Raw genomic sequence first — 17,855 nt, forward strand, 5'->3', positions numbered from 1 at the left:
ACACACTTGGTCTTCTAACCTTACGCAAAGAGACAATGCTAAATTGTTGGTAAAGGTGAAGTAACTGCATTGTAAAAACATATTCTGCCCTGATTACTTCTTGTAATGTGACAAATTTAAAGAGAAACAAGACAGCAGTGAAAACAACAATCTTTAATAAGATACACTTCTGCAGCATACAAAGTGTCATCACAGTGTAATTTGTTTTAAGTACAAAACAATAAAAAGGAGCATTCCAAAGAACAGATTATTTTTCATATTAATTGTCTTTTTTTCCAGAGTTTTGTGTTGTTCCAGGAATGATCCACACTCATTTGCATACCTCATGAGTTTGTCACCCACCGTGAAAACAGTAAATGCCCCCAGATCCTCACCTTTTCCAGCCAAAGTCATTTCTGCAGTAACTGCAGTCAAATCTATTGTATTTTCGTCTATATTACACTGACGACATGTGGGGTTGTGCTTTTGTCTGTCGAGATTCCTTCAGAAGAGTTTGGTAACGGTACAGGACTTCTTCAGGGTTTGTAAATACAAGAAAATCACAATACAAGCTCAAATCAAAATAAAAAGTATAACGACTTTAATGAAGTTCAAAGTATATTGTAGTTATTTAATCTTTACTGTAATTAGTTTGTTAAATCTCTGTGAATTCTTTATTTTCTTTGACTGCAACGCTTGAAATCAATAAATAATCCTCATTTATAAACATGATATATTATTCACAACTTGAAGAGTTGTGAAGATGAAGTACAAAGTATATTTTTACGACGGAGTTTTAGGGCCACCCAAAAAAAAAAAAGATTTTATCTCGTAAATGTAGGAGATAAAAACTCGTAAATTTATGAGATTAAAGTGGAAGTGAGCATGCAGAGGAGCAGGTGAAAGCCGCGCAGCCGCAGAGCAGACCAACTAAACTTAGTTGAACAGGTGAGCTGAATGTTTATTGATAACGTTCCAAATGTCTGGAAGCTCATTTTTTTGATTTACGATTCATTAAAGTTTTATTTATTGATGGTTGGTTTGCAGGATCTCTGCAGCCCGATGAAGCCATCGTCGGTCTACCTGCAGCTGTCCGGTTGAATCCTTTCTTCCTCCACCAAAGACAAGATCTCTACGTCTGTGTGACGCTTCCGTCACACAAGGAAGAGCACTTTTTTGGCATTTTCAACGTTCTAATGCTAATATAACAGACTATTTACGTTCCTCTTTATTGTTTTATGCTGAAACGGGACATTTCATCTGCAGGAGGGGGCGTATGTAACACTGTTTACTTCCGCATTGGTGTTGGGATGACAGGTTCATGACGTAATGAGACAAATGAACCTCAGGTTATGTGAATGAAAAGGAAAATAAAGGCTGCTGCGATCCTCTGCACCCAAACGTGTCTCTGAGCTCCTTATTTTACAGATGAAACTCCACTTTACTGATACTGAACCCCAGAAAGACTGCTACTGCCACGGAAAATAATCTGATATTGAGTCATCAAAAGGTTCAGAATCTCTTTGTTTTAAACCTGTAATCCGGAAATAAAGCTTCACAAAAGGCTCCACATATTTCATCTTCAAGCTAGGCTCCGATAAACGGACAACTTCGTGTTTTCCCCTTAATCTACGACTTTTTTTCTCGTAAATTTAGGAGAAAAAAACTCGTAAATTTAGTCTGTTGTTTTTTTTTGGTGGCCCTAAAACTCCGTCGTTTATTTTAGTTACATTAAACAATATAATAAAATAAAAGAAAAAAATCTAATTTGCTTGGACAAAGAATTACAAAAGTAATGTTATAATCGGCATTTCCTGTGTGTATTTCTTCTTTATAAATATTATTTGCACCTACAATTTCAGTAGCATAAAACACATGGCAGTGTAACAAGAAAATCAAAAAAAATAGAAATAAAGAGGCAATTTCAACACAGTTACTCACAAAAATATGTTTTAAACTTACAAACCGTTACCTTTAGTGTTGGGTGGTTTTGTTATCCTCATCATATTTGAAAAAAATAAAATAATGTAAAAAATGAGAAAGAAAATACAACCAGGAAAAGGCAGTTAAACTCTTCATTCATGTAAATAATATGTCCACTTGGTGGATTTAGCTTACTTTGTGGCCTCACGCATTCATCAGGGATGTCTTCTTCCCCATAGCTGCTCTAAAGCGGTAAAAAGACGGAAGTACGTCATCATTATTCTTAAATAAACGCCTTTATTTGATATTCCCAGAAAGACGTGAGCTCAAACGTGCACAGAACAACATACTTTATCATTTAGGCTAAGTGCTTGTTTTACAGCGGCCCCTCTCCTGGTAAGTAACAACAACGTTTTTAGATTTTCATTACAATCTATGAAAAGTTATACATTTTGAAATGACTGAAATTATTGCAGTTTAAAGTAGCAGACATGCTCTTACGTCATATTTCAAACACAGAGAGCGGCTTGAAATCACAAGGTTAGCTTCTTTATAGCGTTTGATCAGTTTAAATATTAACATGCAGGTTTTAATAAAAAAACTTAGTGACCTGTCACGCCGGCATCATTGATCAAAGATTGTGAAAACAGTAATCATTAAGGTAAAGGACGCAAGTCACTCACTCACTCAAACATAATTGATATATCCAGGGCTCTATATTTAAAAAACTGGCTTACCTGCCAGAGGAAGAGAAATTCAAATTGTTGCGCATGGCTCGAGGCGCCCCGGATTAAAGCACCCGTTCACCTTGGGGGTAGTCATGCCACATTCAAGTGCGCTGGTAATTTGCAGATTTGCTTGGCCCGAACTAGTCAACAAGAACACACACTCGGGGTGTATTCAGTATTTAAAGTAAAATTTTAGCCTTGTTTGGTAAGCGATTCTGTAAAAAACGTAAATGGGCCAAAAATTGCGTATCTGGCCGAAAATGTTTTATTTCAAAATACAGTTATGAAACCAAAACACACGTGTTGGGGATTTCCCAAGAAAGTTTTGAAATCATAATGGGACGGCCACACGACCTACAGCTTGGCAGCCATTTTGCGGCGAACTCTGAGAATTGGCGATTTGTGTTTTTCCACAATATAGGAAAACGACACTTTTCTCTGAGCGATGTTCACGAAATTGGACACACTTGCTGCCAGCTACAGTCTACAAACACCACAGAAGTGTTGTTGACCTTTGACATTGGGAAAAGGCAGCCATCATGCATTCTGAAAAAGAAGCACCTTTTTAGCACCAGATACGAACGAAAACTCGTCCTAGGGATTTTTAGCAATCTTCTCGTAACTTCTCAGGTATCCATTGCAAGGTACTGTGGAAAAAATGTTGCAATTTGTAGTTGTAGATTTTCAACGGCATCCGCGTGGCAAGCTTGCAAAATGGCCTACTGTTATAACTCTTATGTTTTTTAATGGTATATTGAACCAACCAAAACATAAAATGGTTGCCATGGAGATAAAATCAACAAAAAAAGCAGCTGTTTAGAAAAAAGTAGATATTTTATCAACAGAGCTTTTACCAATGGAGCAATGTGTTTTTCTGAGCGAGTTGATGCTGATTGCGATGCTAGCCCTTTCAGCCACATTAGCATAATTAGCATTTTAAGCAATGTGTTTTTCTGAGTCAGTTGATGATGCTGATCGCAATGCTAACTTTTTTAGCCACATTAGCATAGTAAGCAAAACTAGCATCCTAAGCTATGTGTTTTTCTGAGTCAGTTGACGGTGCTGATTGTAATGCTAGCACTTTTAGCCGCATTAGAATAGCTAGCATAGCTAGGATAATTAGCATTTTAAGCGATGTGTTTTTCTGAGTCAGTTGATGATGCTCATCGCAATGCTAACCTTTTTAGCCACATTAGCATAGTTAGCATAACTAGCATTTTAAGCGATGTGTTTTTCTGAGTCAGTTGACGGTGCTGATTGTAATGCTAGCACTTTTAGCAACATTATCACAACAATGCTGCATTATTAGCATATGCAGCATTGACTAGTCTTGATGAAAGGTGGGCGGTGAGGGCGCCGGTGCTGTGTAGCGGTGGGCAGCGATAGCGGAGGTGGTGCGTAGAGGTGGGCGGCGGAGGCAGGTAGCGCCTGCGGGCCATACAATACCACCTGCGGCTTTATTTCTTTTTATTTTCCTATCTATAAGAGTGGAGACAAACACACATTTTCAAATTATAGACCTGTTTTTTCTCCTTCTACAATCTTTAAAAATTTTAGAAAAAAATATTCAATGATACATTGTCACAGTTTGGGTTTCTCTGCCCTTTTCTTTGCATTTTTGATCCGTCATTTTTTGAGTTTCTGGTTCCTGTTTTATTTTGAAGGGTTCCTGTATTGTGTTAGTTCTAGTTTTACTTTCTGGTCCCAATCTGTCCGGACTATTCTCACCTGTGTCTTGTCTGTTCTGTGTGTATTCAAGTCCTCTTTTTGCCTTCCACCTGTGCTGGTCCCTATATCCTTATTCCCTGTTTATATCTCTAGTTCTAGTTGTTAGTTTGGCTTGCCTGCTCTACAGGGTTTTTTGTTTTTTTCAAGGATTAAACACTTTGGTTGACTTGGAACCTTCTGCCTCCTTATCTCTGCGTTTGGGTCAACCCAAACGCCCCCCCCCCCCCCCCCCCCTTTTTGACATTATGGACCAGCCAGACTCCTTCCTGTACCCAGCAGAGCATGACATGTGGCTCTTGGAAGCCTATTGCTGGGAGGCAGAGAGTACCAGGTCACGCTGGACTTCTGAGTGGCCCCAGTTCCCCGGGAGTCATCAACGGGAGTTTTCTAGCTATGAGAGGTGGCCGTCGTCGCCGCCGCCGCCCTCATCGATATTCCCCTGTTCCCCCCTAAACCCCTCTTATCCTGACGGACTATCCCATCACTATAGTGGACTCTGTCTGCTTCCTCTGTATCACCATTACTCAGGACCTCAAGTGGGAGCCTTCCATCAGCTCCCTGCTCAAAAAAGGCCCACCAGAGAATGTACTTCCTGTGGCAGTTGAAGAAAGCCTGGATGCCGACCCAGTTGATGGGGCAGTTTTACACGGCCATCATAGAACCAATCATTACCTCCTCCATCCCTGTGTGGTATGCTGGAGCCACAACCAGAGATATAAACAGTCACAGCAGTCAGACTCATGAACACTTTTTAACACCTCCCCCCTTAAACTTTTCACTTATATGTCCAGTTACCATTCCATTACCTGCACCTTCTTCATCCTCCGTTTGCACTATTGTACTTCTATTTATTGTTTTTACCTTTGTGGGTTTTCCTTTTTTTTGCTTACTGTTGTTTATTTTTTATTCTTAAGTGTTTTATGTGGCACATTAGCACTGCAGCAAATTCCTAGTCCATCAAACTGCTCTGTTCACTGAAAATGGCAATTAAATACTCCTTGAATCCTTGAATCCTGTTCCTGTGATGGAGCCGAATACTCACCAGCATGTCAATGACTTATCAGACGAGATGGGGCCTGTTTTTAGCTTTTCCACTGCCGGCAGGACACTCTCCCAGAAAATTACAGTTCTATTTCTTTCTGTGCTTTTATGTTTTATTTTGTGCAAACGATGTTTTATCTGCTTTAGTCTATGACCACCTCACACTGCTGTCTATTGGATTTTTGCTGATCGGCAAAATACCTCTTCTTCCTGTGCAGGCGTTCTCCGTTCCCTGCATCTGGCACCTCCAGGCAGTGTCCTGGCTGAAGGCGTTTTGGTGATACGCAGATCTCGCTGGAAGAGGAGAGGAAAAAGAACCGGCGTTCAAGTAAAGATCAGGCTGCGATGGAAGCGTGGAGTTTCCGTTAGATGGCTGTGTTCCTGGCCAGCTGTCGATGTCGACTTCCACCGACTCAGAGGATTTTCCAGAGTCCCTGCTCGGACACGCAGGGTCTGGATTCCTGAGGGCGTGCTACCTGAGGACTGTTTATCCAAGCTCTTCTTCTGCCTGGTGGCCTTTCCCTGTGGTTTGTGGATTCTCTGATGGCCCTGGTCCTAACCCTCAGCTCCTGCGCCCCCTGACGTAGGTCGCCGACTCCCACCCCTCTGAGCATGGCGCTCCTAAATGCCCGATCCGTGGCCAACAAATCGTTCTTGTAAATGAACTTATAGATTCCAGGAACTTGGATCTTATGGTTCTAACCCAAACTTGGCAGCGGGACTCCAATCACTCGTCTCTCATTGAACTCTGCCCGGCTGGTTACTCTTTCATCAGACGGCCTCGGCCATCGTGGAGGGGGAGTCACCGCAGTCTTCCAGAGTTGTCTCCTGTGCTGCTCGGTGAGCGTCGTCAGTTTTCTTCGTTCAAGCTTCAGGTGATCAAAGTCTGGGACAAGAACCCTCTGTACTGTGCTGTTGTCCACCGTCCACCTGGACCAAACAGCTTCTTTTTAAAGGAGTTCACAGACTTTTTATTTTCCACTATGAAGCTGTCTAACATGATCATAGTTGGTGATTTTAATATGCGCATGAATGATGACTCTGGCCTCTTTGCCAGAGGTTTCAGCAGTCTCATGGACTTTTAATTTTATTCAGCATGTGTCTGGGTCCACACATGTTAAAGGTGGCACACCCGACTGTTTTTACTTTAGGTGTGCATATTGACTCTATTTTTTCTGAGGACATTTTTAATTCTGACCATCATTCTGTGTCGCTTTTGCCTGCATGCAGAGAAGTTAGCGCTTTCATGCTTAACTCCTCGGCTGAGGCCTTTTCTGACGCTTTTACTCTGGTCTTTTCTCCATGCACCGATTATTTGCGTAAATTCTTTATTATATATTTGTAATAGTTACTGTCTTTCCATCTTAGATGAAGTCTATCACATTAAAACTATGCTGGCCCCTGTCACTAAGGTTTCCCCTTGGATAAATGACAGTATTTGCCATATAAAAAAATCTTGTGGAAAAATTAAATGCTTATGGAAAAGTACTCATTTACATGTTCATCTACTTCATCTTAAGGATCTTTTAGTTTCTTTTAACGACGCTGAACTTAGGCTGATTCTCTACTCTGACAGTGAGGGAAAGGGCTTTTATCAGCCCTCTGCTGATGAAGCAGCTGATGTGCACAGGTGAAAGTAATTAGTGGTCCTTTTACCAGCCACACCCTGGACAAAAAGAAATATGCAGCTGTAATTTTCATTGACTTAAAAAAAGAATTTGACTCTCAATCATGACATCCTACTTTACAAACTGGAAGTGTATGGGATAAGAGGACTAGCGCAAACTTGGGTCAAAAGCTATTTAACAGGAAGAACACAATTTGTCAAGATTGTTGAATGTACATCAGAAGCCAATGAGATAAGTTTAGTGTCCCACTAGGATCAATTCTGGGCCCGCTGCTATTCAATATTTACATAAACCATATATTCAATGTTTCAAAACTTTTAAAACTCATATTTGCTGATGACACAAAGATATTCTATTCTACAGATGAGTATAGGGAATTTATCAATGAGATGAACACAGAGTTAAACAAAATAAAATCATGAATGAATGACAACAGATTACTTTGAACCTAGATAAAACCAAAGTGTTGTTTTTTGGTAACTATGCCAATACCAAGCCCTCAATTGAAATAAATAATGTCTCAATTGAAAGTGTTACAGAAATCAAATTCTTAGGGTTTTTCATCGATGACATACTAAGTTGGAAGCTTCATCTTAGACACTAAAAACTCAAAAAGTATTTCAATCATAAATCAATCTAAACATATATTAAAATACGACAGCATATTTATTACACTGCTCCTTAATACTACCATATTTCACCTACTGTATAGAAATTTGAGGGAATAATTCTAAGAGTTCACTACATCCTCTCTTTTTACTTCAAAAATGAGCCGTCAGAATTGTACATAAAGTCGGATATCTTGATCATACAAACAATTTATTTTGTCAATCCAGACTTTTAAAACTTTAGGACCTTGTTGAGATGACAAACTGAAGGGATGTTGGAACTTCAAGATCAAACTGATAAGAACCACAAAGAAAAGTTTCTGTGTGTCGGTGTGTGGCACTAAACGGTTTAAGTAATGAGCTCAGACAATGTTCAGCTATCCGAATATTTAAGAAATGTATAAAGAAACTGACGACTGACTCTCCATGGTCTCCATAAATTCTTTTAAAGTCGCTTGAAAACCTTACATTTTTTATTTTTAACTGAAACTGTTTTTATTTGGGTTTAGGATGATTGTTATATTGTAATTTCCAGGTTATGGAGCGCACCTGATCACAAGCCGCACCCACCCAATTTCAAGTAGTAAGTTTACTTCTTATAAACATAAGCTGCATCAGTGTACAAGCCGCATGTATTAACCAACACGATCAGCCTGACAAAGGATGTCCTGACTCCCAGGCTGGAGATAGCTTTTGATCTCACTGTGGGAGGAGTCAGCATAGCAGGAGAGCAGCTCTCCTCTCCCCTTGTGTCGCGGCAGCATTATGGTAGTAACAGGGCTGGTTAAAAAAAAACGTACCAGTAAAATAAAGCAGCGGTGACTGAAAAGCATGCGCCTCAGCGCGACACGCGCGCCTCTGCGCAGCGCGTGCGCCAGAAGTTTCCTTCCACAACAGTGACACACTGTTGCTCTGCGGAGGCCTCTGCACTCCGCCCTTGCCCTGCCGGCTACTTCTCTCCCCCTTCCTATCTTCTCCGACACCCCTCATGAGGGGGGCTCCAGGGAGGGGCGCTTCATCCCCACTGCGCCCAGTCCATTCGTGCGGCTGCCAGTGGATGGAGCGAATTGTGTCCGTGCAGAGCAATCGGACTTAATACGTTTTGTGTATGAGGGGCGGAGAGGAAGCTTTGTTACTTGTGGGAGTCTTCAGACTGCCATCTTTCCCGCAGCTCTATGTGAACAAGCAGCCGAATTCAGAAAAACATGTCTCCATCTCACACGCTGGCTTTGGGGAGGTGTGAGCTTTTCAAAGCAAAATTCCCCTCAGTCCTTAGAAACTGTTCAAACGATCACGTGGATTTGTGTTTTCAGTTGTGTCCCGACAAAATAAAGGCTGATGTTATTCCCACATAATTACGTGCAGCCAAGCTGCAGATTGCGGCATTTCCCGCATGGATTTATGTTTGTACAGGCTAAATGTGTTTGGCGCATGTTAGTCTTCAGCTAACCGTTCTTCCGGCTTCGTTCTGCCACAAAAAAGCACTGACCACACAGATTAAAATGATGAGCGAACAGGCGCTTCATAATAACCATAAAATAACAATAATAAAAGCATGTTTAGAAGATCATCTCGTATATTACGGAGCTGCTAATAGATGGGCTAGTGTCACTCTGACGCAGAGGTAAATTCACTCCTGTTTTCTCCGTCACGCAGCTGACCAGCTTTTCCAAACCTGTTGGTGATGGTGGATTTTTTCATGCTGCTTTTAACTTGAAAGCTTCATCATATTTTAGCGGCGATCACGTGCACGTTGGGTTTAATGGCACCAAAGGATTCTGGGATGCGGCTGGGCATGCGTGTTTCTTTTTGTTGAACCATGACTGAAGTGTCTAAGACCTGAAGTCAGGTCCATGCTGCTTGGCTGATTAGAGGTGTGTTGAAAAATAATTGGCTTGTTGCTTGAAGTTGGATTACGCTTTCAACCTCTGCTGTGAGACCGAAGAAACGTTCAAGGCGGCCACCAAATAAATCCTCAAATTAACCGGGTCACTGAATAAGCCGCAGGGCTGGAAGCGCAAGACAAAAGTAGCGGCTTATAGTTCGGATATTACGTTGGTATGTGCTTTTTGTCTTTTATGTTTATTTATATGTATATATATGTCTGTGTGTGCGCGTGTGTGTGGAACAAATATATATGTATACCACCTTGTTACTTCTGTCTGTGAAAGGTGCAATAGAAATCAAATTTACTTACTTACTATGCACTTATGATGTACAGTTGATGCTGTCATACAGCGGCGTTTCCACAGCCAGCACTCCAGTGGTTAGTGAGATTCATGCACTTTCTCCTTACTGACTGCTCATAAATGCTGCATGTATGGGGTGTGCACATGTGCCCATAAGATACCCATAGAAATTGTACGTACACAAATTTACTCATTTTTAACAGTCAGGTGGTTGCACTAGGAGCACGCACTTATCACTTGAACTAATTGGCTTATGAAGGTAAAAATATGTCAAAATGGACGAGCTTGTAGATTTGACGTTAGAACTTGCGCATCCAAAATCTGCATCTGTGTGAAAAAATCTTCTGCTGTAAAGAGCTAATGTCTAGATTTAGGTTTAAACAAATAAAATCACAACTGACAAATTACCAATTGCATGTGTTCATGTAGAGGTACAACCTCAAATCGGTGATTACAACTGCTTGAATCACAGCTCGGACTTGTGACACATTCCTTGCGAGATATTTGTGTCAAAACGGATCCGTGTCTTATAATGGAACAAGGCAGGGAGTGGGGTCATGGGGGTCAACCAATAAGAGTGCAGAAGACCAACGCGCCTGTATAACTTTCCGCTATGTTGCCATGGCGCACCAAGCTGGGGTAAGTTGCCTTAGTAAACATTGTTTTGGCTCGTTCGTTGTGGGACTTTAGAGTTTATAAATTCACGGCGACCAACATTTATAAACTATTATACTGATTGTTGTTTGACTGAAAGTCGGTGGCTAGCCAGGTTGAAGCCTGCCGAGTACTTTAAAGCCTTAGCAGTCAGACTTCTGGTCATGGGGTCAGCTGTGTTGGTGGTGAATAGAGAGCTCTTTAAGTCAAGTCAAAGTCAAAGTCAAAGTCGGCTTTATTGTCAAATGTACTGCATCCATAAAGACATACAGCACAGATGAAATTGCTTTCCTCTCACCCCACAGTGCAAGCAGCATATAAAAAATAAATAAATAAACGACTTAAAAAATAGATAAAAAGACAGCAATAATAAGAAGAATAACAGTAGTCTAAACAGTGCAGAGAGCAATGAGATGGTTAAAGTGGCAGTTTAAAGTGACAACAGTGCTGAGAACAGTAAGTGGATGAGTTAGTGACGGCAGTCTTTGGTGAAGGTGGTGATCTGAACTGTTGTGAAAGTTTTCAGTGTGGGCTTGTAGGACGGAGTGGAGGGGCCAGAGGGGGGAGGGCAGGGAGGGAGTTGAGTGTCCTTATCGCCTGATGGAGGAAACTGTCTTTTAGTCTGCTGGTTCTGGCCTGCAGACTTTGCAGTCTCCTCCCTGATGGCAGCAGGTTGAAGTGTCTCTGGGATGGGTGTGTGGGGTCCCCTGCAATCCTGATGGCTTTGCGGGTGAGGGGGGAGCGGTAAATGTCCGAGAGGCCAGTAAGAGGTACACCAACGATCTTCTCAGCTGTTTTCACAATGTGCTGCAGAGTCTTCCGGCAGGACGCGTTGCAGGCTCCGTACCACACGGTGATGCAGCTGGTCAGGATGCTCTCGATGGCCCCCCTGTAGAAGGTCTGCATGATGGGGGGAGGAGCTCTGGCCCTCTTCAGTTTGCGGAGGAAGTACAGGCGTTGTTGGGATTTCTTGGCCAGTGACGCAGTGTTTTGGTTCCAAGACAGGTCATCGGAGATGTGCACCCCCAGGAACTTGGTGCAGCTCACCCTTTCCACAGCAGCACCATTGATGATCAGTGGAGCGTGCTGGGTGGGAGTTCTCCTGAAGTCCACAACCATCTCCTTTGTCTTCTCCACATTCAGGTAGAGATTATTTTCTTTGCACCACAGAGCCAGCCTGCTCACCTCCCTCCTGTAGGGGGTCTCATCGTTGTTGTTGATGAGACCCACCACCGTTGTGTCATCCGCAAACTTGATAAAGAGGTTGGAGCTTGATGTTGGGGTGCAGTCGTGAGTCAGCAGAGTGAAGAGAAGGGGGCTCAGCACACATCCTTGGGGGACCCCTGTGTTAATTGTAATGGTGCTGGAGGTGTTGCTGACACGAACTGCCTGTGGTCTCCCTGTCAGAAAGTCCAGCAGCCAGTTACACAGGGAGGTGTTGAGTCCTAGCTGGTCTAGCTTGTGGATGAGCTGCTGGGGGATGACTGTATTGAAGGCGGAGCTGAAGTCAATGAATAGCATTCTGACATGAGAGTCTTTTGTTTCCAGGTGAGTGAGGGCTGAGTGGAGGGCTGTTGAGATGGCATCATCGGTCGAACGGTTTGACCGATATGCAAACTGGTAGGGGTCCAGAGTGGGGGGGAGGGTAGACTTGATGTGCTGCATGACCAGCCGCTCAAAGCACTTCATGAGAATGGGAGTGAGAGCGATCGGGCGGTAGTCATTGTAGCAGGAGGGAGAGGACTTCTTTGGGACCGGGATGATGGTGGTGGCTTTGAAGCATGAGGGGACGACAGCCTGGCTCAGTGAGAGGTTGAAGATGTCGGTGATGACATCTGTCAGCTCATCAGCACAGTTCCTCAGGACACAGCCAGGAATGTTGACAGGTCCTGGGGCTCTCTGTGGCTTAATCCTTCCCAGTGAGCGCCTCACGCTGTCTCGTGATAGCATCAGCACTAGGTCACTGGGAGGGGGAGGAGTCTTCTGTGCCGGGATGCTGTTGTCTGCCTCAAAGCGGGCAAAGAAGGTATTTAGCTGGTCCAGCAGAGGGGTAGAGTAGTCGCAGGCCTGTGGGGCGGGCTTGTAATCCGTGATGGTCTGGATGCCCCGCCACAGGTTCCTGGTGTCACCACTGTCGCTGAATCGGTCAGCCACCTTCCTGGAGTGCTCCCTCTTGGCCACCCTGATGCCTCGTGACAGGTTGGCCCTGGCTGTTCTCAGACCAGCTTCATTCCCAGCTCTAAAGGCAGCATTCCTTTCCCCACCAGAGTCTGTGGACGTCTCCTGTCAGCCATGGCTTTTGGTTGGCTCGAAGGGTGATGGTTTTGGTGACTGTGACATCGTCCATGCACTTCCTCATGTAGGATGTGACAGTCTCTGTGTACTCCTGGAGATCAGTGATGTCATTATAGGTGGCTGCTTGTTTGAATATACTCCAGTCAGTGGTGGCAAAGCAGTCCTGTAGAGCCTCAGTAGATCCCTCAGGCCACACCCGAACCACCTTAAGGCACTTTATGAATGGCTGTTGTGTTTAAACACTATCAAATACTCGACATTGAACACAATCAATGTTATACTTTTACTATAATCATCTAATTATAAGAAATATACATTAAACGATAACGTTTGATATGTTGCACGTTCATCCATAGGTTTACTTTTGCCTGATTTTTAAGTCAAATTTAACATTTTTAGAAATCATGAAATAAACAATAAAACTTCAACCTGCTGCTAATACCCTACATTGGGTGAAATATTTCCTAGCAGAAACTCCCAAACAGTTGCAAGCAACAATGTATATATTTGTGCATCTCATATGCCATCCACTGTGAACATTCATGTATTGCAGCAAAAAAGAAATCGTGATGTATCTATTACACCATGTCATTACTTAACATAAAACGTGCTTGCTTGAATATAATTAATAAAGGATTAAGGTATTTATGATTAACTACTAATTAACACCAGAATATCCAAGATTTTATTACTATATTTGTGTCTTTTTAGGATCAACTGTTACGAGGGAAGGTTGAGTAAGTACCCAGGCCCATAGAGGATGAGGAGGCAAGAGGTTGCAGGGGAACAGGGGCTTTAATAAACAAAAGACTAAAACAAAACCACTGGATGTGGCAGACAAACTCGAAACACAAATACACATACACATCAACATGAACGGGGAGACCTAATTCTATGGAGCAAGGGAAAGACAAGACTTAAATACTATGGAGTGATATTTCTGCCACCACGTTGCACACAAAACTTTCTAAGTTGCACACAAAACTTTCTAAGTTGCAGGTGAAAATATTAAATATTTGCTTTTCAATAATTTATTATCATGCTTTGATATATTTTTTTTTGCTCAAAAATTTTTTTTTTGCTTTCAACAACTTTTTTTTTGCTTTCAAAAACGTTTTTTGCATTTGCAAAACACATTTTTTTACGTGCGTTGTGTCAAATCTTGCTTTTGTCTTCTCTTTGATTTTGCTGACTACTTTGAGCGCGACTTAGCGTGATATGACTGCCACTGGCATCGCCAAAAAGAAATTCGCATGCGTTGTGTGTCATCTCACTTTTTTCCTATCTTTGCCAAGTTAAGTTTCGGTTTGACGTGACCAAGCTGCCATTAAACAGCTGCTGATTGGTCCAGATTCTAACCAATCAAATCGCCATATGAATCTACCATGGTGTCTGCTGCCGAGGCTCAGAGGCTGAAGCAGCTCTTTTTACCCTCATTTTTGGATGAAGACATTTTCATTTTTTAAATAATTCATAATAATTCATACTTTTTTTTTTTAGCATTCGTTCATTTTTATGAAGTCAGATTATTGAATTTATGGCTGAGGATCTCCTGAAACTGTCATGTTTATCTGCTGACATTACATCAACAGGCCTGTGTGTGATCTGTGAATCCTGCAGAGCAAAATATTAGTGAAAAGTGTGATTTTCTGTTTGTTAAAACAAAACAATAAAAAATTTAAAGCACATATTATTTTATGCTGCACAGGTGTTTGGGATCAGATGAACAGCAGTAATAAGCAAAAGAATGATGGCTCACCAAAGGAGACTCAATGCATTTATCAGAAGAAGCATTTTTAACTTTTGTGTAAATTTTCACCAGTGTCTCATGTTTTAGAACTTGTGAGCGTTTGTCCAAAGTTTAAAAATATTCGTCATAAAAATGCTATTTTCTCTTAATATTTCAACAATTATTTATTAAAATAAAACAATACTTCAGATACAAATCTTAAAAACTTTAACTTTGTGTTTTTTTTGTTTGTTTTTTGCTGCAGACGTTTTAAACACGTTGGTCTCTACACAGACATGAATAAATACTAAACTCTGTTTTGTTTTTGTTTTTTTAACTTGTACTGTCCAACAGCTGGGCAGGCAGATGAGAACTGAGAGCCTCTTGTGTTGGACATATTTTACTTTAACAAGAGGGGTTATTAATCTTCAGACAAACCAAAGGTATGACTGAATAAACCCCTTTTGTAATTGAGGCCAAACTTTTATTCATTTCAACCATGTTTGAAAATCTTTGGTGTTGGACCGGACGGAAAAGGAAAGAGGGGAAGAAGAGAGAGGGACGTTAGAGAGAGGGGGGGGTAGGATGGTGACAATAGGAGGGGGGGGGATAAGACCATGAAGCAGCATAAAGCAACAAGTTTACTGGTTGTTTATCATTATGGTAAGGTTCAAATGTAGTACAAAAAGGGCGGGGCCTGTCCACACACACACTCAAATGTTATCAACACACCTGCTGGCTGAAAAAAATGTCCACATGTCAACATGTACACAAAACCGATAGTGTTCACACACTTTAAACCAACTAGTGTGAAATATTTCATTCATTCAATCACACAAACTATTAGTGCAAAGGTGAGCTAACACCTGTGCTCAGGTGAGTGTTTATGTTGTTCTAAAATGGACGGTGGAATGTGAAAAGAAGGAAGGAGAGTGCTCAGCCACCCCCACACCAAGACCCCCGCCGCAGCGGCAGCCGGATCCCCCAACGCCACACCGCAGCAGGCAGGGAACAACCGCCCCCCGGGCGACCCAGTCCGCCACCCTGGCCAGGGCCAGCAGGACCGCCGCGAGGCCCCCAGAGCCAGATAGCAGGGAGGCACGGAGGGAAAGGGAGCGCCGCCCCAGCCCAACCAGGAGAGCGACCCCCCCCCGCCGCGCCGGGAGAGCCCAACGCAGGGCCCCACCCGAGAAGGGCGCCCACAGCCCCAGACTAGCAGCCCATCACCCCCCAGGAGTTCCGGGCATCCCCCCGGCCCAACCCGAGGTACGAGCCAGGACCCCCCAAGGGAGACCCGCTCCGCACTCCAGGCAGCCACCCACCCGGCCCACGGTTGGTCCAGGGAGGAGCCACCTTCCTTGCAAAACGTGTGTGCATGTATGTGTGTTTGAGAAGGTCTGTGTGTGCATGTGTGTGTGTTTATGTTGGAATGTATATTTTGAGGGGGGAGGGGTGTGTGTACTAAGGGGGTGCAGTTAAAATTGGCGGGTAGGGTACTGAGGGGACATCTCCTGATTACTCACAGTGATGTCCCCTCACCCTCCCCACCAAGGGGCCCTAAATGTCTAAGGTGCGGTTAAAATTGGCGGGTAGGGTGCTAGGAGGACATCTGCTGCTTGCTGGCAGTAATGTCCAAGCACCCCCCCTACCAAGGGCCCTACGTGTCTAAGGTGCAAATAAAACTGAAAGAGGGGGGGGCCCACTCCATACAGCAACCATGGGAGGGGGGGACCACTGCCAAGTAGCCCCCCCCAAAAAGGCGCATCACAGGCTAAGCCCCCCACCTCCTCACCCTAATATGAGGTTATAAACTTTGTTTTATTTTAGCTGCTTTGCTGCTCCTTCTGGGTTTTACTCTGAGACAAACGGGCCAGAGTGGTTGGAAACGGCAGAACCCCGTACGAACAGAACCCACACAAAGTCCAAAGTCAATGTCTGCCTCGGAGTACCGTCAATATGAGACAGAGACACTTGATTGGTTAGAATGTGGACCAATCAGCAGCTGTTTGATGGCAGCTTGTCACATCAAACCGAAACTTAACTTAGCAAAGATAGGAAAAAAGTGAGATGACACACAACGCATGCGAATTTCTTTTTGGCGATGTCAGTGGCAGTCATATCACGCTAAGTCGCGCTCAAAGTAGTCAGCAAAATCAAAGATAGGACAAAAGCGAGATTTGACACAACGCACGTAAAAAAATGTGTTTTGCAAATGCAAAAAACGTTTTTAAAAGCAAAAAAATTTTTTTTTTGCAAAAAACACAAAAGTTTTGTGTTCAACATGGTGGCAGAAATATCACTCCATAAAATGCATGCAAGGCAACAAGACACAGGTGGAAACACTCAGGACTTATAGGTAAAGGTAAAACTCGAAAACAACGACAAACAGGAAATACTACAAAATAAAACAGGAAGTAACTCAAACCTGTACAGAAAATCAAGGAACCAAACACAAAGGCAGAGAAACTAAAACTGTTACATAAAGATTATGTCAGAAATTCAATTACTATATTTTTAAGAATTTTTCATATAGAAATATAGATCATATTTAGTCAAAAATGTTTAATAGCTCTAAAAATACTGAAGCTACAGTCACCAAACCTTCTGTACGGACTTATCTTAACTTAAGCATCTTCAGAGCTATTGAGCTCAAAGCAAAAAAGTTTGCGTGGTGTCTGGCTTGATGATGGAGATGCCCGGTATGTGGAGAGACGTTTTCCACCAACGTGATGCCTCTCCAGGCAAATCCGACTCAGAAATGGGGCCAACATCAGTCCCCTCCTCTACATCAATGACATCAAGCTATATGCAAAGAGCGAGTGTGACATTGACTCCCTGATCCACACCACCAGGATAAAAATTACTGACATTGGGATGTTATTCAGGCTCGAGAAATGCAGCCGGATGGTGACAAAGTGAGGCAGAGTATTCCACACAGGAAGGGTCTCACTCCCAGAAGGAACAATAGCAGACAATGCGGACAGTTACAAGTACCTTGGAATTCCGCAGGCAAATGGCAACCTTGAGCAGGCAACAAGGAAAGCTGCAACAGCTAAATACCTCCAATGAGTAAGGCAAGTCCTGAGAAGCCAGCTCATTGGCAGGAGCAAGACCTGGGCAATAAACAGCTACGCACTGCCAATTATCAGATACCCTGCAGGAATAATAAGATGGCCACAGGAAGAGACACAGACCACGGATGTTAAGACACGAAAGCTCCTCACCATGCATGGAGGGTTCCATCCCAAATCCAGCACCCTGAGACTGTATGCTAGCCGCAAGGAAGGAGGCCGAGGATTAGTGAGCGTGGAAGCCACTATCCAGGATGAAACATACAAGATCCATGAATACAT

The sequence above is a fragment of the Oryzias latipes genome, chromosome 10 (genome assembly GCF_053564925.1).
Source record: "Oryzias latipes strain Hd-rR chromosome 10, Olatipes_Hd-rR_3.1".
Taxonomy (NCBI): domain Eukaryota; kingdom Metazoa; phylum Chordata; class Actinopteri; order Beloniformes; family Adrianichthyidae; genus Oryzias; species Oryzias latipes.